At 43.4% G+C, this 22,412-nt stretch overlaps 1 protein-coding gene across 1 annotated transcript in view; it reads left to right on the top strand.

Moving 5' to 3' along the window:
- LOC137500559 (neurexin 1-like) overlaps window positions 1-22,412 on the top strand; it is a 599,161-nt gene that overhangs the window by 145,401 nt on the left and 431,348 nt on the right. The window lies entirely within an intron of this gene.

Genomic DNA, 22,412 nt, shown 5'->3' with positions numbered 1-22,412 from the left:
AGGTGCTTTAATTTGGAACAGCCTATACCGCACGCGCGGTTATGGATGTTGAAATTAGTGATGTAATTTCTCTAGCGTCAGTTGACAGGAAATGACCATATATTGCCATGCGAATGTATTGGCGAACGAGAATGTAGTGGAAATTGTTTCTAATTGGTTAATTGTAATCAAGCCATATCCGGTCTTCTTGCCGGCTTTGGAAAAATGATGCGTATGCTCGGCGTCATTTTCAATCCGACCGCCCCAGCGAGCGTTCGCGCTCGAGGGCTACCCTCAGGAACTCCTGCCTTTCCGAGGTAAGTGTTATTTCAGTGCTATTTTCTTGTTATTATCAATATTTTCTGATTTTTTTTTGATTTAATTTAATTCCTTTGCGTTTCGGTATTTTCTTGCTTAATGTAATTTTCAAAGTTTAATATTCAACGTGTCTGAGTTTGCCCTAGATCCTAGATCTCGTAATTTAAAGTATTTCTCCTGTCTTTTAATCAACTATCCTTTCATTTGTGTTTTGGTTTCATAGTTATTCCGTTTGTCAAATGTGTAAAGTATCTGCTGCTCTGTTATGTAATTTTTTTATTTGTTATTTTTAATATAATTGAGCTAGAGGGTGTTTCATGTAAGTCTTTTCTCCCCCATAACGTCATACGTTCCATAGACCTCGTAGGGCTTCCCGCACGTTCCACATCCTGTCTTAGTTGTCATTTTAGGCCTGTTTCCTATATTTGCTTTAATTTTGCGTATTTAAAAGATACTCGTCACGCTTCTATGTTTTGATGTGAATACTCCGCCACTGCGCTATTTACTATTTCCTTAGTCATATTATTAAGTATTATATTATTTACTACTGGTTTATATAATTATTACTATTCTTATTATTCTCATTATTATTATGTGTAAGCGTAATTGTCCCGGTGCGGTTACAAATAGGGATTACAATTATAATTATGGTATGAAATGGACTACCTTGACATGATATTTTTATTTAATGCCATTTTGGCTGCCTGAGTGTTGAACATTTATTTTTAGCTAGTCATTGTTTTTACATGCAGTTTACTACAGATAATAGTTTCATTTACTCGTTCTTTGTACACGTGACTATTGGATCTCAAAAGTAACCTAATGAAATACTTGCCGTTGCACTGTCTTACTGAAGAGTTATCACAGGTTAGAACCATCAGCACCTTCCTTTTAGCCCAACCGCCGGGTTGAGTGGCTCATACGATAGAATTATGGCCGTCTGAGCCAAAGTTATTGCATTCGATTCTGGCTCAATCGGGCCCAATAAACAATATTCTGGCATCTCACTGCCTCTGAAAACTGTAAAAGTACGAGTAGTTAGTGGGACGCAAAACTGACATTATTATTATTGTTATTGAACCGTGTGTTTGGTCTCCTCCCGCCTTAAAGGACTTGGTACCTGTGCTGTGCTCCTAGCGAGCTCATTGAAAATTTACTACCATCATTGTGCGTATTTCTGAATGTCCTAGGCATTGATTGTGTAATAAATGTGTCTCTCCCTGTTCCTCACTTATGGCTCCATGGACAAGGAATTCTTTCCGTCCTGGGGCGTCCCTCCGTATTTGCATTTCTTTCGTATGTCGATCGTCTGCCATGCTCCCTCGCGTGTACTTACCCCCTCCCGGCTTCTCCGAGAGAGGGGCGTGATGACGTTGGTATCGGGACCTACCCCTCCCGGCGAGCGAGTGTGCCTCGCCGGGCGGTGGTCCGTCTCACTTACCTGCTGCTCTTGGTGGAGAGCACTACTCTTGGGTCGAACCAAGCACCGTGAGAGGGGCATGGGAGGTAAGATCTACTGGCTTGCTATGTGTTGGTAGGATGATGGGAGGAACTAGGAACTTGTACAGATATGTAACGCCATGTGTCTGGTTGTAATTGATGAGGGACGGCTTGGTGCCGAGATATTTTGTGAAAGTAACGTAAAGTAACTTAAAGTGTTGTACGTTTCTTGTAACATGAAAGAAAGGTTCCAGAATGTTCTGGACGTGTAGTTAGGAAGTATGCGTGTCATTGCGAGTTCACTGATAGAAGAGTTTTCCTTACCTTGTAACTGGCGAGCTGAATATACGTTGTAGCGCTGTAGTGATTAGTAAGACATTTATTTGGTACCAAGGTGCGCAGCTTACGTTATGTTAAACCTTTTATTAGAAGAGTGGAATTCCTCTTATATTTTACAAGGATGAGAAATGGAAACGGGTTAAAACCCTTCTTTAGTTATGTTATGTTGGTTTTCGTGCGCTTCCGAATTGGTTTGTTTTACATTGTCTATGAATAAAGGTGTTGTCAAGCTGTTTGAATTGGGACTTGACATTATCCTCTGGGTTGGACCTTACATTTATATCCAGATCCCTGGCCCGCTCTCCTTTGGGTCATCCTGCCGGGGGTTCGGCACAGTGGTGGTAGCAGAGCGTGGTTCGATCTGGATTTCCTTTTTTTTCATTTACTTGCGAAATTTGAGCTCCCAGCGCTCTCTCGTCTCGGTGTTTGTAATTTTGCCTTGTGTGTTGTATCATTTACACGATGTCTGCTCGCGACATTCTTTATCCGGGAGCTTTGCGGAAGGAGGAATTGCTGTATGAGTTAGCAATACGTAATTTGGAATCGAAAGGGACAGTTAAGGCCGATGAACTCTTGTTGAGGAACAATTTACATCGGAATGTCTCAGCGCCCTGTTATACCGAAAGCGAGGTCACGAGTTCGGTATCCCTTATTGAGACTAACCTCTCTGATATCGCCTCAGTGATGGATTTTCTGGAGAGCGACGTCGCTTCGCCCCATCAACTTAAGAGAGTACAGGGTCGTTTGATGCATTATGTTCATCGTGTAGGTGATTTGCTGTCATTAGAATTAAAGGAGGAGGTGTTAAATCAGGTTCAGGATTTACAGGTCAAATCTTCTACGCTTTTAGAGAAAGTTGAGACTTGGCTAGCTGACCCGTCCATCAAGACTAAGCCAGTGTTACCTTCCACTGCGGCGGTGGTAGGCGAGTTAAACAAACCCACTCCTGACCTTGGGCCTGACGGGCAGCGACCTTCCCTCGAGCCGCATTTCTCATCTTTAGAGCGTTCTTCAAAACAGACTACGAGGCAACAGCCACCTTTGTCGCCGCAGGTTTCACCATTTTCGAGTATTCCTCACCCATTGAATAACATGCTGAAGGACAGCCCGCGCTACTCAGTGAATTCGGCGAGTGATGTGGTTGCATTTCTTCGTTTTCTTGTCGAATTCTTGGATCACGCTCAAGTATTTGGGTTGACGCATGCACAAATTTTACAGGTGATCTATCCGCATACTGTTGGAGTTCTTTCTGATAAGATTGTTAATGCTATATCGGAACAATTATCGTTGCATCAGTTTCATGCCCATATACTAACTCACTTTATCCCCGCTAGGGCTCTTAATTCTTTGGTGCAACAATTCTACTTTCGTGTGCAACGTTTAAATGAGACCTTATCAGAATTTATTTCTGACATTAAATTTTATGCCAGGGTATTCGCACTTGATTATACGGAGGAGCAGGTGGTTTCGACTATCGTGGAAGGGATTACTCCGTCGTATCGTTCTTGCTTGTGTTTTGTGTCTCAGCCTCGCAACTTTGCCGAGTTGGAAGCTATGGTCGTCTCGGCGGAGGGCATTCGACATGCCGACTCGCTTCGCGATCCTGGTCTTTCTCCTGGCCGGGGTGTATCTGAGCGTGCTGTTACTCGTAAACCCGCCCCGTTAAAAATATGTTTTGGCTGCGGCGCGTCTGATCATCTCCGTAATAAGTGCCCTTCTCGATCTCTTCAGGCACAAGGGCCTAGCCGTGGTTCGAGTAACGAGGGGCCGCCTAGGGTTTCGAAGGTTGTATGTTTTCGCTGTGGGACCCCGGGTCATGTAGCGAGGGATTGCACGAAAGGGCCGAAAGGTATCTGACTAGACCGGAAAAAGGCCAGGGACAGGCTCATTAATTCGCCGTCGCCTAGTCAAAATCATCGTACGACGCCAGGTGAACGTTTGTCATCCTGTCCTGCCGAATGTTTGCAGATAACGACCGAGAATAAGGGGGTAGCTCCATTTGTCAAGGCCGAGATTAATAATGAGCCAGTGACGGCACTCTTAGATACTGGAAGTGTTGTTTCCTTTGTAAGCGAGAAGTGGTTTGGTCTGCATAAATCTGTGTGTAAATTTCCCGTCGTCCACCCGGTTTCCTTTTCCTGTGTGGCTGCTAATTCTTCTAGAGTTGAAGTCTTGGGAGTGGTGAAGTGTAAGATTCGTGTTGCTAATTTTTCGTGGAAATTTCCGTTGTATGTGGCCAAAGATTTACCGTGTCCTGTAATCTTTGGATCTGATTTTTTCGCTTACTCAGGCTTGGTTTTGGATATACAGGAAGGGTCCTGCTGGTTCAAATTTTGTCGTGATGTTCAGATTCCTGTATTGCGGTCTAACTCGAGTTCTTCTTTTGCCGTGGTGCCCTCTGAGGACGAAAAGGGCTCCGATCTTAGCCATTTGCCCGAGGATCAGGCCAAGAGCATTAGGGAGTTGTGTGATGCCTTTCCCGAGGTTCTGACGGAAAAATTGGGGATGACTAACTTGTTGGAGTACAAGATAGAGGTCTCAGATTCTATTCCTGTTAGGAGTCCGCCCTATCGTCTTTCTCCCCCAAAAATGCGAGCATTGAAGGAGATCATCGATAACATGTTGCAGGAGGGAATAATTCGGCCTTCCACGTCAGCTTACTCCTCACCCATATTTCTCGTGCCTAAGCCTCAGGGAGGTTACCGTCCAGTTTTGGATTATAGGTCATTGAATAAGAAGGTGATATTGCAATCTGTTCCGCTCCCAGACTTGCATTCCTGTTTTTCGTGGTTCAGAAAGGCTAGGTATTTTACCGTCCTGGATTTAAACCAGGCATATTATCAAATCCCTTTGGCAGAGGAGTCCCGTCATTTGACAGCCTTCGCAACCGACTGGAACCTCTACGAATTTTGTCGATTGCCCTTTGGCATTTCCACTGGCGCTGCGGTGCTTAGTAGGCTTCTAGATCAGTTGTTTTCGGATATTAAATTCAGTTATCTTTATCATTACCTCGACGATGTCGTCATCTATTCGGAAACCTTTGAGGAGCACCTTGACCACCTGCGCGAAGTGTTGTCTAGACTGCGTAACGCTGGCCTGACGGTTAAATTGTCGAAGGTTTCCTTTGCAAAGCCGCAGATGTCCTTTTTAGGCCATATAGTGTCATCTAATGGAGTTTCAGTCGACCAGTCTCGCACCCGGGCCATTGATGAGTTCAGACCCCCACAGGACGTTAAAGGCGTCGCCCGCTTCATCGGGATGGTAAACTTCTTCCGTAAGTTTATCCCTAACCTTGCTAAGCGTGCTGGGCCTCTTAACGCCCTCCGGCGTAAAGGGGTGAAGTTTGAATGGGGTACTTCACAACAAGCAGCCTTCGAGGATCTGAAGTTGGCTATAACTAATGCTCCCATACTTGCGATGCCCGATTTTTCCAAAACCTTCATTGTTCAGACCGATGCTTCAGCCTCGGCGGTTGCAGCTGTCTTAATGCAGGAATCCGACCTGGGCCGGCGACCTGTTGCTTACGCTTCCAGGACCTTGACTCCTCTTGAAAGTAAATATTCAGTCTATGAGTTAGAGGGTTTGGCTGTGTTGTTTGCCCTAGAGAGGTTTCGAATGTATTTAGAACATGTAAAATTCGAGCTTGAAACCGATAACCAAGCGTTGAGCTGGGTCCTGGGTAAACCTAGGAAAACGGGCCGTCTAGCTCGGTGGGCCATAAGAATATCGGCGTTTCAGTTCGATGTACGGCACATTCGAGGGTCGGACAATGTTGTGGCCGATTCGCTTAGCCGCATGTTCACTGGTCAGCCTATTCAGGATGATGACTCTTCTGACCCTGAGGTCCTAACTTCTTTACCCCTGGCTGGAGCGATCTTGACTGATGCCCCGTTGTTATACCATGATCTTGCAAAATTCCAAGTGGAAGATCCTATCTTAGGGCCTATTGTCCAGCAGTTGAAAGAAGGCAAGATTGTTAACCCATATGTGTTAAGAAATGGTGTTCTTTGCTGTCCCTCCCGCTCTGATCACAAGATGAAAGTTGTTGTTCCATCGGTATTAGTACCTATGATATTTAAATATTTCCATGAAACTCCTTTGGCTGGTCATCTGGGAGTGTTTAAGACCAGGGAGAAAATTCGCGAGACCTTTATTTGGAAGGGGCTGGATGCTGAAGTCCGTGAGATGGTCAAAGCGTGTAAGATTTGTAGGATGAGCAAGCCTGCCCTTAATACTCGGGTCGGCCTGTTGTCTTCTACCCAGGCTACGCGACCCATGCAACGTCTATTTATAGATTATGTGGGACCCCTCCCCAAGTCAAGGACGGATGGCAATAGATTTATATTTGTTTGTGTCGACGGCTTCACTCGTTTTTCTTGGTTTTTCCGACGAGGTTAGCCACGGCAGAGTCCACCATAAGGTGTTTAAAAACCATATTTTCTTCTTTTGGTCCGAGCCAGTACTTGGTGTCCGATAATGCGAGGGCGTTCACGTCGAATTTGTTCAGAAAGTTTTGCTTTAGCCTGTCCATTACGCATGTGACAACGTCCCCGTACCACCCCCAACCCTCTTATGCAGAGAGAGTCAACCGCAATTTGCGGGCCGCTCTCATCGCCTTCCATCATGACGATGTTTTGAGATGGGACACTTCGTTGCCATGGCTGGCTTTCGCATTTAATTCTGCTGTACATGAAGCGCATCAGTTTTCTCCTGTGTCTCTTATGTTCTCCTTCGTTCCCAACTCTCCACTCAGTAATCTCTGGAACATTGATGAACTGTTACCAGAGAGGATTGACCCCCTTAACATCAGGGCAATTTGGAAAAAGGCTAAGGAAAACCTCAAGGTGTCCTATGAGAAGAAGAGAGAACGTTACAATGAGGGGCGCCGACCGACCGATCTCGCTGTAGGAGATAATGTTTTTGTTAAGAATTTCGTGCCTTCCGGGAAGCTCGCTCCTAGATTCCGTGGACCGTATGAAATTATTGATTTCTTAACGCCGGTCACCTTGTTGGTAAAGGATCCGGAGACGGAGAGAGTCTTCCGAGTTCATCTTTCGCAAGTAAAGCCTGCTTAGCGTTTCAGCTACGGGTACCTTGGTTTCATGTGGTATGAAGCTTTAACTTGGTTATCCGGAGAGTTTTGACTCATTTCCATTCTTGTCGGAGATATGCTCTTCCCTTAGTTAGTTTAAGTTTGTTCTTCCCTTTTTAAGAAAAACAAATCTGGATGTATTATTTATTTATTATGAATGATTTAATGTGAGTCCTCCCGGAGTCCTATCGCACCCGTACTGCTCCCATGCCCCCGGTCCGGTCCCCTACACTGCATTGGCCCCCTGTACCCTGTACCGGCGGATGGATATCTTTCGACATCTTTGCTGGCCTTCTGCTTTATTTTACAGTGGACTGGAGTATCCACCTACGCCCACTGCTCCATGAGAAGGGCCCCTCGTGGCTGCGATTCCTGGCGATCATTGACTCCAGCCGCCGTGTCTTACGGCTACCGAGTTCAGAAGGATTGGGATTTCCAGCGTCTGAGTTGCCTAAGGAGGCTCCGAGACGGTCCGCTACTGTGGCCGTTGTCCTGCATGCATGCCGCTCAATGTTTGGTTGGGTTGTATCCCAGCTATGATGGTTGCCGGCCCTGATGGCCCACCTTTCCCCTGGCGATTGCTGGGGACATCTTCATTGAACTGAATGTTGCCATATCCCGGGATATACTGGTCAAAGACTCGCTACTTCATTGTGGTGTACAGTAAGAAACTAATTTTTTGATACAGCAAGAATGTAAGGTCAGGGATAGGCTTGGCAAAGACTCGCTACTTCATTATGGTGTATAGTAAGAAAGTAATTTCAGTGCTAATCTTGGCAAGAACTCGCTATTTCATTTAATGTACAGCAAGAATGTAAATTCAGAGATAATCTTGGACTCACTACGTCATTTTGGTGACCAGCAAGAGTATTAATTTTATATATTATCTGGGCAAAGACTTGTTTCTTCATTTTTATGTGCAGCAAGATGTTACTTTTGTATATAGTTATTTATTGTAAAGCAAGAACACTATTGTATATCCAGCAAGTATTCAAGATAATGAACTTTATGCGGCTGATCTTTATGGAAGGAAAACACTTTGGTCAACCCTGGGTTGGTGTTTTGGGGGGGAGGTCTGAACCGTGTGTTTGGTCTCCTCCCGCCTTAAAGGACTTGGTACCTGTGCTGTGCTCCTAGCGAGCTCATTGAAAATTTACTACCATCATTGTGCGTATTTCTGAATGTCCTAGGCATTGATTGTGTAATAAATGTGTCTCTCCCTGTTCCTCACTTATGGCTCCATGGACAAGGAATTCTTTCCGTCCTGGGGCGTCCCTCCGTATTTGCATTTCTTTCGTATGTCGATCGTCTGCCATGCTCCCTCGCGTGTACTTACCCCCTCCCGGCTTCTCCGAGAGAGGGGCGTGATGACGTTGGTATCGGGACCTACCCCTCCCGGCGAGCGAGTGTGCCTCGCCGGGCGGTGGTCCGTCTCACTTACCTGCTGCTCTTGGTGGAGAGCACTACTCTTGGGTCGAACCAAGCACCGTGAGAGGGGCATGGGAGGTAAGATCTACTGGCTTGCTATGTGTTGGTAGGATGATGGGAGGAACTAGGAACTTGTACAGATATGTAACGCCATGTGTCTGGTTGTAATTGATGAGGGACGGCTTGGTGCCGAGATATTTTGTGAAAGTAACGTAAAGTAACTTAAAGTGTTGTACGTTTCTTGTAACATGAAAGAAAGGTTCCAGAATGTTCTGGACGTGTAGTTAGGAAGTATGCGTGTCATTGCGAGTTCACTGATAGAAGAGTTTTCCTTACCTTGTAACTGGCGAGCTGAATATACGTTGTAGCGCTGTAGTGATTAGTAAGACATTTATTTGGTACCAAGGTGCGCAGCTTACGTTATGTTAAACCTTTTATTAGAAGAGTGGAATTCCTCTTATATTTTACAAGGATGAGAAATGGAAACGGGTTAAAACCCTTCTTTAGTTATGTTATGTTGGTTTTCGTGCGCTTCCGAATTGGTTTGTTTTACATTGTCTATGAATAAAGGTGTTGTCAAGCTGTTTGAATTGGGACTTGACATTATCCTCTGGGTTGGACCTTACATTTATATCCAGATCCCTGGCCCGCTCTCCTTTGGGTCATCCTGCCGGGGGTTCGGCACAGTTATTATTATTATTGTTATTATTATTATTGTCATCATCATCATCCATAAAATCTTTACAGAGCACTGTCTGAAAATAAGTTACAGAAATTGTAAGAGGACATAGTGTTCTGAAAGAAAAAAAGGGTCTGTTGCGCTTTTTATTTCCTCTTAGTGAAAGCTCATTGGAAAATCGACAAAGAAATGAAAGTTCAATCATGAGCAACTTCTATGTCAGGTTATGTATCGTATAACTAGACCCTGCACGCATATACAAAATAATATCCGCATGATATAGATGTTGATTCCCGTAGGGAATCTGAAATATTTGTCCCGCATACCTCCACGGTATGCACTAGCCATGCGTCTTGGTACGTGTGCTAGGTACCAACTGACGAGCCCAACCTAGCACACGGGGGGCGAAACGCTGGCAACCAGGAATGAATTAGCTGGAAAATGTATAATGTCCAATAACGGACCATTTATATTAGTATTAATATCCGCATCCGCTCCGCATACGCACTTCCTTCATCCGCATCCGCGAATGATTATCCGCATCCGCAAAATAGTTATCCGCGGATGTTGTAAATATTTAACTACAGCATATTACACCCAAGGCGAGCCTCCGTGGCTCAGACGGCAGCGCGTCGGCCTCTCACCGCTGGATACCGTGGCTCAAATCCCGGTCACTCCATGTGAGATTTGTGCTGGACAAAGCGGAAGCGGGACAGGGTTTTCTCCGGGTACTCCGGTTTTCCCTGTCATCTTTAATTCCAGCAACACTCTCCAATCTCATTTCATAGCATCTATCAGTCATTAATAAATCACTTTGTGAGTGGCGACCGCATCGTATTAATAGCCTATATCAACTTCATTCATTACATCCCTGACGCGGTCAATGACTGGAAAATAGGTTGTAGGTTTTCATTTTCGTATTACATCCAAGGTATTGAAACGGATAGATCTGTTAACACAATATTATAGGCCTAGCACCTGGCACCAGAACCCGTACAATCCCAGGTTTATAAGAGATTTTCTCTTGCAACAACTACCGACGTATTGACCTTTGTTCCTTCCTTCCATTAATTGCGGGCAGCAGCTAGTTAGGCTCAGGTCGGATTTACGGCTTTATGGTTTCAAGACTCTTTATATATCACCATTCCCCGTACCCATCTAAAGGGCCATCTGACCACAAGCAAAAATAAGAGTAAATCTAAATGAAAACCAATAAACGTCATTATTAAGAAAAATCAGCAAAATTGTCCGCACTGCCATACAGTTTGTATCCGCCAAGACACTAACTTCGCGCATAACCGTGGATAAATCCGCATCCGTTCAGAGCTCTACGTATAACCGCCCAAGCTGTCTTGCTTGATAACGCTGGGAGGTGTGCTACCGTGGTATACTGACGTGTCGCTCGCTCACATGCAACCTTGCTAGGACTAGCGGCGAATCACTGAGAACATCCTGATCATTGTGCCCAGATAATGTAGCGTCTTTATTCTCATTGTTATTATCATGCGCTAAGGTATCCTGAACCGACTGACGTACAAACCTGGAATACTAATAGTGAAACTCCTGCCGGTTTTGGATGAACACAGGACATTGGATTTTCAAAGCATGTCGGTAAACACAGTATATTTCATGCATGTCAAAGTTCTCCACAATACAAAATAATTAGTGAAATGACATACCCATGTAACAAAACTTATGTAATAAAAGTAAACATTGCAATCACGGTCTGCGGCATTGACGGGCATTAAAGACTGTTTAGAACAGAGTATTCTAGGATATAGGCTAATAAAAGAAGGCCCAAAATAGATCCGTACGTTATTATTGTGCTTTAATAGGTGTTGATCAGTAGGCTAATGTACACCACTATGAATACCAAGCATCTTCACGTTATTTTAATTTTCTGACGTAACAGGCCGGGCCTTTACAACTCGACTTAAAAGTCCTTAAGCCATGTTTAGTGATAATTTACTCCTGTCAATAGTTTATATATCGTACACACTGTGAACATTACTATAGTTTATTTCATTTTTTGTAGTGTGTTTCACGCTGCGCAGGGTACAAACGTGAAAACTTACAGAAAATGATGCTTTAAATGTATCTTTCCCGATGCCCCGCTTGTCTAATACGCTCCCCTACATGTGTTGAGTCACGCAACACACACTACTGTACTGATAGTCAACTGCATAGCACATGTAAACAGCTGATACCGTGCGTTCCTTAGCCGCGCGTTCATGTCTGTACTCCGTTCAGTAGAAGAGATTCTGATCATTTCTGCGTACCCCATGCATTTCATTGGGAATTTTGAATGCTTTTATTTTATTTTGTTGCTATTTGCTTTACGTCGCACCTACACAGATAGGTCTTATGGCCTAGGAATGGAAAGGAAGCGGCCGTGACCTTTAATAAGGTACAGCCCCAACATTTGCCTGGTGTGAAAATGGGAAACCACGGAAAAGGATCTTCAGGGCTGCCGACAGTGGGGTTCGAACCCACTATCTTCGGATGCAAGTTCACAGCTGCTCGCTCCTAACCGCATGATCAGCTCGCCCGGTAATGCTAATATTAATATTCTGCACCGCTAAAGTTCTGTTGCGAATTTAGTGCACTCCGTCGTAGGACGTAGGAGATATTAACCAGTTACTCATGGCGATTAATTAAAGTGTTTAGGGAAAAATGGATGACGAATCCTCTCTTACATTATTGGGTTTATTATGCCCATAAATTTTTCGGAACTTATTTTCAGACACTCTGTATACACTCAACCGAAAAATGAAATATTTCTCACCTGAAACTAACCGTCGTAACGAAACGAAACGGGTCCCACGCACTGAGTATAAAAAAGATCTCATTACAATATCGTATCTCAAAACTCACGCATGTTGGGGTAAAGTACATTTTTTACGATATAATAATATAATAATTTCGTGTGGCTATTTCTAGCCGAGTGCAGCCCTTGTAAGGCAGACCCTCCGATGAGGGTGGGCGGCATCTGCCATGTGTAGGTAACTGCGTGTTATTGTGGTGGAGGATAGTGTTATGTGTGGTGTGTGGGTTGCAGGGATGTTGGGGACTGCACAAACACCCAGCCCCCGGCCATTGGAATTAACCAATGAAAGTTAAAATCCCCGACCCGGCCGGGAATCGAACCCGGGACCCTCTGAACGGCCAGTACGCTGACCATTCAGCCAACGAGTCGGACAATTTTTACGATGAGTGTAGGGAAGCGCCCTTCCTCCCATAGCAGGAAGACATGTGGCTAAAGTCGGGCATGGACGTATGGAGTCGTCTGATGTGCTTCTGTGAAGACAGTTCTACAGCTATTGTAAATGATGCTCCGAATCCGTCATATTCGACGCTGGCACCAAACATGCTCCATAGGCAAAAGTTCTGGAAATGATTGCGGCCAAGGAATCCTGTCGACTTCACGAAGTTATTCCAGAGAGCCCCATGCGATATGCCTCTGGGTATTTTGATATACTGGAGCTACACCAACAAAGAATATGGGTGAAGTTGTGGAATTTCTGGGCATTATACTGCGCTGCCAATGTTTCGTGGAGCACTGCCAGATTTGACTGGAAATCGTAATCGACGTCTACACAATGATTCAACCGTTCTGGTAGTATGATGTTCTACAATGATCCATGGATATTCGTAGTGCTTAGGGCGTCTTAATCCGTGTTGCAGACAAAAGAAAGATTCGTAGCTATTCCATGCTCATCTCTCTAGCTCACGATACAAAACGAAATGAATGCATTACTGATGAATTGTACAGGTAAGACAACAATGGACGCCAAGAAGGCAGACCTCGATCTACAAAATGCCTTACTATCTTACTGGTCACTGCCAAATTATTCAGGTATTTCGAAAACTACTTATAATGGTGATATTGGCAAATTCACACGGATCTCAAACCTCGTCTAAGGCATAGGCACAGTGAAAAGCTTTGTGAAAATACAGTACGCTGCCTGGCAAAGAACGTTAAGCACCAATGTTACCCCATTTCGGTATACATGCATACCATTGATGTGTGAGTAAATTATTAGATTTACAATGATTTGTAATATGTAGAACTCCCATAAGAGTGCATTCGTGATGGCACCGTCCTGTTGTGGCCAGTCAACTGCTGTGGGTCAGACAGTTAAGCAAGACGTGCAGAGAGGACTACGTACAGTACGTAGCATCCGCGATGCTTCGCAGACGCGTTAGACAGCCTATCCACCAACTGACAGCATCTGGCAGAGGCTGCATTGTGGGACTGCATAAGGCTGGTTGGTCGTATCGTGCAATTGCCAGGTATGTGGACCATTCAGATGTCACAGTGACCCGATGTTGGACTCAGTGTGTATATGAGGACATCCATTCACGTCGTGCAGGCTCGGGCCGACCAAGAAACACCACCCCGAGGGAAGACCGTCGTATGGTGCGCCAATCATTGCGGGATCCCATAACTTCGGCACCCGCCATCCGCGAACATGTGCTAGAGACTACAACATCCTGTGAGTTCTCGCACAGTGTCTCGATAACTCGCATCCGCAGGATTGGGGTCCTACCGCCCTATGCGTTGGTTGGCATTGATTGACACCAGAATGCCAACCCCTGCTTTTGGAGAGGTGCTTTACCTGGGAGTCTTGGACGGAAGACGACTGGCGCCGCATCATGTTCAGTGTTGAGTCCCGCTTCTCCATAACCTTCGATGACCATCGTGTGCGGGTTTGGCGGCGTCGAGGACAGAGAGCAGATCCTGCCCATATTGTGGAAAGACACACAGGCGCAATCCCTGGCATCATGGTGTGGGGAGCCATAGGATATGCGTTCAGGTCACCTCTAATAGTGCTTCGGCAGACTTTGACGGCACAGCGACACGTCACAGACATTCTGCTCTGCATGTCCTATCCTTTATGGAACAGCACCCTGGGACAGTGTTCCAACAGGATAATGCACGTCCACACACAGCACGCGTGTCTATGAACTGAGTAGAGCATTTTGAGGTCCCCCCGTGGCCAGCAAGATCCCCGGACCACTCCATCACTGAACACGTGCGGGATGACATTGGAAGGGGACTCCGTTCCAGTACCAACCTGCGAGACTTGGAGGGACAGCTGCAACAACGGTGGAGGAATTTCTCTTAGGAGAGGACCCAGAGGCCGTTTGACACCATTTCGAACCGCGTAAGGGCATGCATTGCGGCCAAGTTGGATGTGACCACCTACTGACCTGACTCCAACATTCCACCTGTAACTCCCAACTGCCTTGTCTCTTTCATCCCATATTGTAATCAGTTCAATAAAGGCACATAGTCTTTAAGCATATGTAGTGTACTTTAATTGACTTTGAACCACTCCTTCTGGGTGCTTAATATATTTGTCAGGCAGTGTACATCAAGAAGAATTTTGGAAGCAAGAAATTAAGTTTTCAATATCATTAAAAGACGAACACCTGTACCAAGCAGAAAATCTTAGGAATCATTAAGTCCACTTTTGCTATAATATACAAGCAACACGAGAAAATAATGGATGGATGTTACTAAATTCGTAGGTATTGTGCAAAACTCAATGTGATCTTTTCATTCTGAGCTTCGAATAAATATGTGATGAACTATGAATTATTTTTTAATTTTGGCTGTCCTAATTCTTAAACAATGAACTATCTATTGAAATAGAATGCCTGAATGGTCAGAGTAGTTTCCTTCGGTTCAAAGGGCCCCGAATTCAATTCCTACCAGGAGGGGGGATTATTTACCAAGTCTAGTTATATCCTCAGACTCAGGAACTGAGTATTTGTGTTTGCTTTAATACACACCTCTTCATATACGCACATTACATCTACTGCGGACTATCACAGAAACACACAATAATTGGACACAACTCTCTACAGTAAGTATAATTGGCGTTGGGATCTAGTCCCCATTGGCAACATGAAGCTCACTTGCAACCACACTAAGGAGTTTGAAATGTGGTAAGAGAAGAAGAGAATTTGTGAAATACAACGCATAATCGTCATGTAAGGTTTTACGTGGTTTCGTTGACCTCGGCTCGATTTCAGACACTGACACGAATTTGAGCGTTGTTTTTGGAACTAAGTAGTAGCAATGAGTAGGGACATGTGTTGTAATCCTCTCCCAGTTAACACATTTGGTTTTGTTTGGTTTTACGTTCGTTTTAATATAAACCACTCATGTATAATTCGATCCGTCTGAAATATAAGATCTGTAGGAATAGATATTGTTTTTAATCGTATATATCTAAACTCACCAACAAGCAACGCCACAGAAAATATTACGATTTATGTTCAACAAACTGTCTAAGTGCTATTTTCATTACCGAAACCACAACACAGATAACACTGCTACATTAACACCAGTAGTGCATAGTTCATGTTGCGGCTCAATTAAGTGTTAGTAGAGTGAGAGGCATAGCTACAACCTTACCTATAATTATCATAATATCATGAACATTAGCAGCGCTTTGGCGGAGCACTTCATTTTAAAAGTGTCTGCACCAAGAGCGCGTAGCTCCTCGGGTAATTGGGGATACATTACGGCCTTGGATGATATTGATTATGGAAAGTAGCACATCCGCTCTCTCCTCGGAGCATTATAAATATTTACAACTGCCGCTCGTATGAAAGCAAGATAGCTTCCTCTGTACCCAAGGTAACATTTTACCTCTCCCCACCTGAATTGCCTGTGCGATGCATTTAGGATAATATCCATAAAAGTAATTCCTGTAGAAAGTGTGATTTAGAACGTAAAAGTACAATACAGAGTGGTGTGGTGAAAGGCAATTCATTCACCTATTCTCACAATGAAGGACCTCTATAAATGTACCAAAATATCGCTCTTTGCTGGAGGAAATATACATTCAACCCTTAGAGTGCCAAATACGATCTGATCGGATCATTGATTTTCTTTACTATGAACTGTTATTACAAGTCACAGAATGTTGCAGTTGGGTCAGAACCAATTGGAACAGAGTTTTTGAACCTGGAGTCCATGGACATTTATATCCACGTGTCTGATTATTTTTGAAGTAGATCAACCTCTCAATGTTTGAACGAAATCCGTGTCTTCATGGCTGTGGCTTACTTGTATGACGTAGATCTATATTTTCCTGCGATGGTCAACTGAATGACATAATAGGATTCTGCCTAAGTCAATCTCACCACATACCACAGAGAAGAGAAGAATGAATGAAATAAAATCTGTTGTTACCTCGTGAGCTTTTGGTGTATCTATATTTGTAGTGTTGCAAGGACTGAGAAGAAGCAAGATGGGGAGGATATTCTAAAACTACGCATAATTCAGAGGCTTCTATCCTTTTCTGGTAAGATGTTACAAGTACCCTCTTCTCGGAGGTGTATATTAGGTCGAATATACAGCAAGTACTGACCAGTATTCCTTTGCTGATCCTTATAATTCTCGACTTTTCCAACTTAATTTTCGTATTAAAGTACCCCTTTAAACTTGCCTACTCGCAGTAAGACGACGAAGGAATGTACGATTGGTTGAGTTTTAGATTTTGTGAGAATTCGAGTTATGGGCAGCATGCAAGAGGAAGAGAAATCGAACTGGTCGGATGATGAGGTTTTTGGCAGTAAATGGAGTGAAGACCTGAACGATGAATATAAACGAAAGCTGTTCTGTCTCAAAGTCTCAAAGTAAGGTTAAAGTGCATCAAGCTGATAAGAGAAAGAAAGTTGATTAACACAGAAGAAGAAAGAGAGGATTAATAACATTAATAATAATAGTTAATGCTTGAGGGCCTTTCCTTTTCGTCTTAATACCGTTGGTCTTGAGAAGCCCTGAAATGTGATTCGTCAGCGATTCAGCAAATGTACAGTGGAGTCACTTATATCTCAGCAGTCTTAAATGCCAAATGGCTTCACTGTTACAATCTCATCACCTTGAGCACAGAAGTCTAGTGCTGAATTAACCAGCTGATGTAACGATACGACTTTGATACAATTTCTTAACCGTAGTGACAGTCCTAGATTGGCAATTCACAGTTATAACGAACGAAATCAGTGACTTCATGGCGGTGGCCTCGCTTGTAAGAGGTAGATCTATATTTTCCTGCGATAGTCAACTGAACGACATAATAGGTTTCTGCCTAAGTCAATCTCACGATCCTCTCACACAGAAGAGAAGATTGAAGGAAATAAAAATCTGTTGTTGACTCATCAGCCATCAGTATCTATATTCGTAGTGTTACAAGGACTGAGAAGAAGCACTTCCCTTGTCATTTCCCAGCCCACTAGGAAGGAGACTAGATTAAGCCGACACTGTCTATCGCTCTAGATGTAGAGCTGTGGTAAACCAAAGGACAACAAATAAATTCCTAGTAAGGCGAACAAACTCAAATATAATCGGAACAGGGTGAGAACGGTCGTCACAACAACTTTATCGACTACCTTCCTTTGCGTAGTCGTGCAGATAGAAAATTAAATGATTGTCTATTGGTTGATCTGTTGGTGGTATTCAGTACGTTAGAATTTGGCCAGAAGATCAGTTTTGGATAAATGCTGCCTTAAGAGGAAAATGGGTAGAATTATCAGCTTCTCAGTATTCAACAAGGAAGAGATGGATTCGATTTTCTTAATGAGTGCGATACGACTTCATTACAACTGGGAATGAAGTGCCTCGCTCACCTAACTCACGACGTGGCAATATTATGTGTTTTACGTCCGACTAAAGAACTGTTGCAGTTTTCGTCTTCGCCGAATGCCAGAGTTCTGTCCCACAAGAGCTCTCTTCCGTACCAGGAAATCTGCAGACACAAGGCTGGCGTATTTGAGCATTTTCAAATACTAACGGACTGAGTTGGAATCGAACCTGCCAACTTCTGCTCAGATTGTCATCATTCGGGTAAGTAGCTGAGTGGCTCAAACAGTAGAAGTGCTGGCTTTCTAAGCCCAAGTTGGTGGGTTCAATCCTGACCCAGTCCAGTGGTATTTGAATGTACTCAAGCACGCCAACCTCATGTCGGTAGATTTAACGGCACGAAATGTAAGTCCAGCGGTCTAAAACTGCGGAACCTCGGGGCCTCTATGAACTGTAACAGTAGCTGTTGGGGCGTAAAACCTGTAACATTATTATACAATTCTCACCACTTAATACGCAACATCAACGATACTCATAAATAAATAACTCCCGGGTGAGTTGGCCGTGCCGTTAGGGCCACGCAGCTGTGAGCTAGCATCCGGGAGATAGCGGGTTCGAATCCCACTGTCGGCAGCTCTGAAGATGGTTTTCCGTGGTTTCCCATTTTCAAACCCGGCAAATGCTGGGGCTGTACCTTAATTAAGACTATGGCCACTTTTCTCCAACTCCTAGGCCTTTCTTATCCCATCGTTGCCTTAAGACCTATCTGTGTAGGTGCGACGTAAAGCAAATTATAAAATATAAAAAATTAAAAAACCTTATAAAATTTAGAAGTGTATCACCTTAGATGATCAGTTAATTTATCCCATACCGGGCGAGTTGGCCGTGAGGTTAGCTCGCATCCGGGAGATAGTGGGTTCGAACCCCACCGTCGGCAGCCCTGAAGATGGTTTTCGGTGTTTTCCCTATTTTCACACCAGGCAAATGCTGGGGCTGTACCTTAATTAAGGCCACGGCCGCTTCCTTCCTATTCCTAGGCCTTTCCTGACCCATCGTCGCCATAAGACTTATCTGTGTTGGTGCGACGTAAAACAACTAGCAAAAAAAAATATCCCATTTCATGTAGATAGATATCAGCCTTAAAGTCACAGGGGAAACTAAAGCAAAAACAAGCAAGGAGAGAAAATGGCACGTTCTGCAATATAGCTTGAGCTCTGTCGACAGAGAGCTGCAGGCTTTTCTCCCTTGTATATAACGGGTTGATGTAGAATATGGAATGCTGGAACGCCTTGTACATCCAGCGTTTTAAAACCAACGTTCTGAGCGCGTTAGCTCAACTGTATATCCCCCATTACTCTTTACGATACGACCTCATCTCGGAAACGCTTGACTTGGCTTCCACTATAATATTACAAGGACGAACATCCTGTTACCAACTTGACAACGTTAATCAGGTTTTACTAAAGTGCTCACTTCCATTTCTAGCCCCCATCTTGATCCCCTCAAGTGGAAATTTATACGAATCTGTGCAGTGTGTATGACATTGTATCCTCCCCCCTTACATTTGAATGGACGAGGAGGAATTGAGAAAGGTAGAGACATAACTAATACCAATTACTGGAGCGCCAAACAACGAGAAAGTAAAGTGCATCTGTGCATTTAATTACTGTTGTTTGTACTGATTTAATGAGCTAAGGGTTCGTTTATAAGATTCGAATTAATATCCCAATATAAATGAATGCAATGCGAGTTTAATCGCAGCACGTAGAATCTGTTTGTATAATTATAATGTTGTTCTTTACAGATAATTCTGCTCAGATCCATCTATGGTGAGAAATAGTGTTTGCACCGAAGTATGTCTTCTGGCACTGGCTTGAACAAGGTCATTTTATTAGTTTCAAAGATCTGTAAGATCAGTATGACTTTGAACATGATTAAAATATGAGATATACACTTCTAACACAGTCAGCCACTGTGACAAGTGGTGTGATACTTCAGTTTCGATTTTTAGGATGTTCTTTCCGTCACTCCTTGCGGTGGAAGTGTTAAGGATCACATTAGACTTCTGACTGAGAAGTGAATAATTCCTGTGAATATCAGTCAAGTGAGGACAAGAATGTTAAACTTAATACAGCTCCTTAGTGGTATTTTTACGTAGACCAGATTTTCCTCTGAGGCAAAGTTGCCAAGTTCAGTCCTGGCTAAGTCCAGAGGTATATTTGAAGGTTCTCAAATACGCCAGCTTCGTGTTGGTAGATTTACCGGCATGTATAAGAACTCTTGCGTAATAACATTCCGGTGCCTCAGCGTCTTTTGACTTATAATAGTTTGTGCTTTAAAGACTAGAATAGAATAGAGAGCCTCCGTGGCTCAGGGGATAGTGCGCAGGCTTCTCATCCCTGGCTTCCGCGGTTCAAATTCCGGTCACTCCATGTGAGATTTGTGCTGGAAAAAGCGGAGACGGGGCAGGATTTTCTGCGGGTACTCCGGTTTTCGCTATCATATTTCATTCCAGCGACACTCTCCAATATCATTTCATTTCATCTGTCAGTCATTAATTATTGCCCCAGAGGAGTGTGACAGGCTTCAGCAGTCAGAAAAATTCCTATCCTCGCCGCTAGACGGGGCTTCATTCATTCCATTCTTGACCCGATCGAATGACTGATAACAGGCTGAATAATGTTACTTTTAGTACAAAATAGAATATCCCCATCTCCTCTTTCCGGATAGCCATGAAATGTAGAGAGAGTAATCATTTATCACAAACCAAATTATTTTTGATACATCCATGATTTTCTTGTTACAATGAATTTATCTCTTACTACATCCAACATTGCAATTACGCCTAATTACTATTTGCGCCCAATTTCTAAATTGTAGTTTTTAAAATTTTATTTATTTTCATCCTTTAAACAGTGTTATATAGCCTAGAACAACGTGTATCTTACCTTTTATTAATTTGTATTAGCAGTGGCGTGCACTGAACCCTATCTACCCCAGCACTGCTGGGGTAAAGAACTTTGTATTAACATTTTCTAATTATTCCTTAGAACGCTTTTTATAATGTTTAAAAAATTGCGAACATCTAAGCCAAGCCAAGTACAGCTGTCTCGACAATCCGCTCGCACTACCGCAGTTCAGCTTCTCCAGCGAGCTGAGTTTCATTGCCGGCGCGATAGAGAGCTATCCCCAGCGAAATTTAAGGTCGCTTGGGGGACTCATGCACTTGAAGCTTCCTCGAGGCGGAGCTGTGCCCCCTCCCCCGACAGTAATTTACGGCGGCAGGCCAGCTAGCTTAGGTAAGGGGTGTTAGTTTTAATACTTGACACTTGAATCTTCAGCGGCACACACACTGGAGACTGCAAGAAAAATAACAACATCTTAACAGTATAGCCACTTGCACATCGTTATGCTAATAAAAATAGAGCCAGTATATGAAATCAATTGTAATATAGAAGAATATATTTCATTCTTGGATTTCGGCATGTTTGCAGTTTTCGAGCAATTCATTGACGACACGTGTAAAGTATGTGTTCCGATAGCCGACAGAAAAATATTTAGGTTGCCCAGCATGGACACAGAGTTAAGCGCGAATGGTTGTCTGCGATGGTGGTATATAGTGAATTTTTTGTAGTGTTCCTCTTGGATTATAGGTGAAGGTTTCGCGAGTTCTGTGGCATTTTTCATGAATATAACGTGTGTTATACGCCGTGACAAATATTTTCTCTCGTTTGTCGTTGATGCACGTACACTCAGTATGCGAGTGAAACTATAAAACTTCAACGACAGTAAAATACCAGTTACATTTTGCTGATTAGATTAGGCCTTTTAAGTAATAAACAAATAGTCTCGGTGTATTTTTTGTGAAAACCATGTCTGTACTATCACGAAGTGTCACCGGGTGACACTGTAAGTACATTGTTTAAAATCTGCTATAGATTAAGTTATGATGGTGTCGTCACTGCTGTGAATATCAATTTCGAAGTACGTGCGAGCGTGTGGTTGAAAATATTCTTGAAATATCTTTCTCAGGTAAACCTTTCCTCGAAAAATACAGCGTTATAAAATGGTAATGTTGACTTTATAGAATGTAGCGGGGCTACAATTGTTTAAATTTATAAAACATTTTTGCAGCTGGGGTAATTAATATGTTCACCGCATGCCACTGTGTATTAGTGCAAGTATTTATGCCATGAGTCTGAACAGAGTTATCTTTTGCTTACAGTAGATATTAATGAATAACTGTATGACTGTATGAATGAATGCATTGCATGATTGAATTGTATTCATGCCTGAATGAATAACCACCCCTCTCTCCCAGTCACAGATCTGTAAAGACTGGGTGGTGATACGCGGAGACATGGCGCAAGAAAAACCACAGTAAAGTACCTTTAAAAATAGTTGTCTGCGCAAAATCCAGTAACATTATCATAATTCCTGTGGTGATTGGGCGAAATATGTTCACTCAGGGATGTATGAAGGAATGGCGTGAAGGCATCTGACTAGACGTTTGTATTCTACTTCTTGTTTTGCTTTAA

This window comes from Anabrus simplex, chromosome 1, assembly GCF_040414725.1.
Source record: "Anabrus simplex isolate iqAnaSimp1 chromosome 1, ASM4041472v1, whole genome shotgun sequence".
Classification (NCBI taxonomy): domain Eukaryota; kingdom Metazoa; phylum Arthropoda; class Insecta; order Orthoptera; family Tettigoniidae; genus Anabrus; species Anabrus simplex.
The sequence above is the reverse complement of the archived record's forward strand: the minus strand, read 5'-3'. Positions and strand labels throughout refer to the sequence as shown.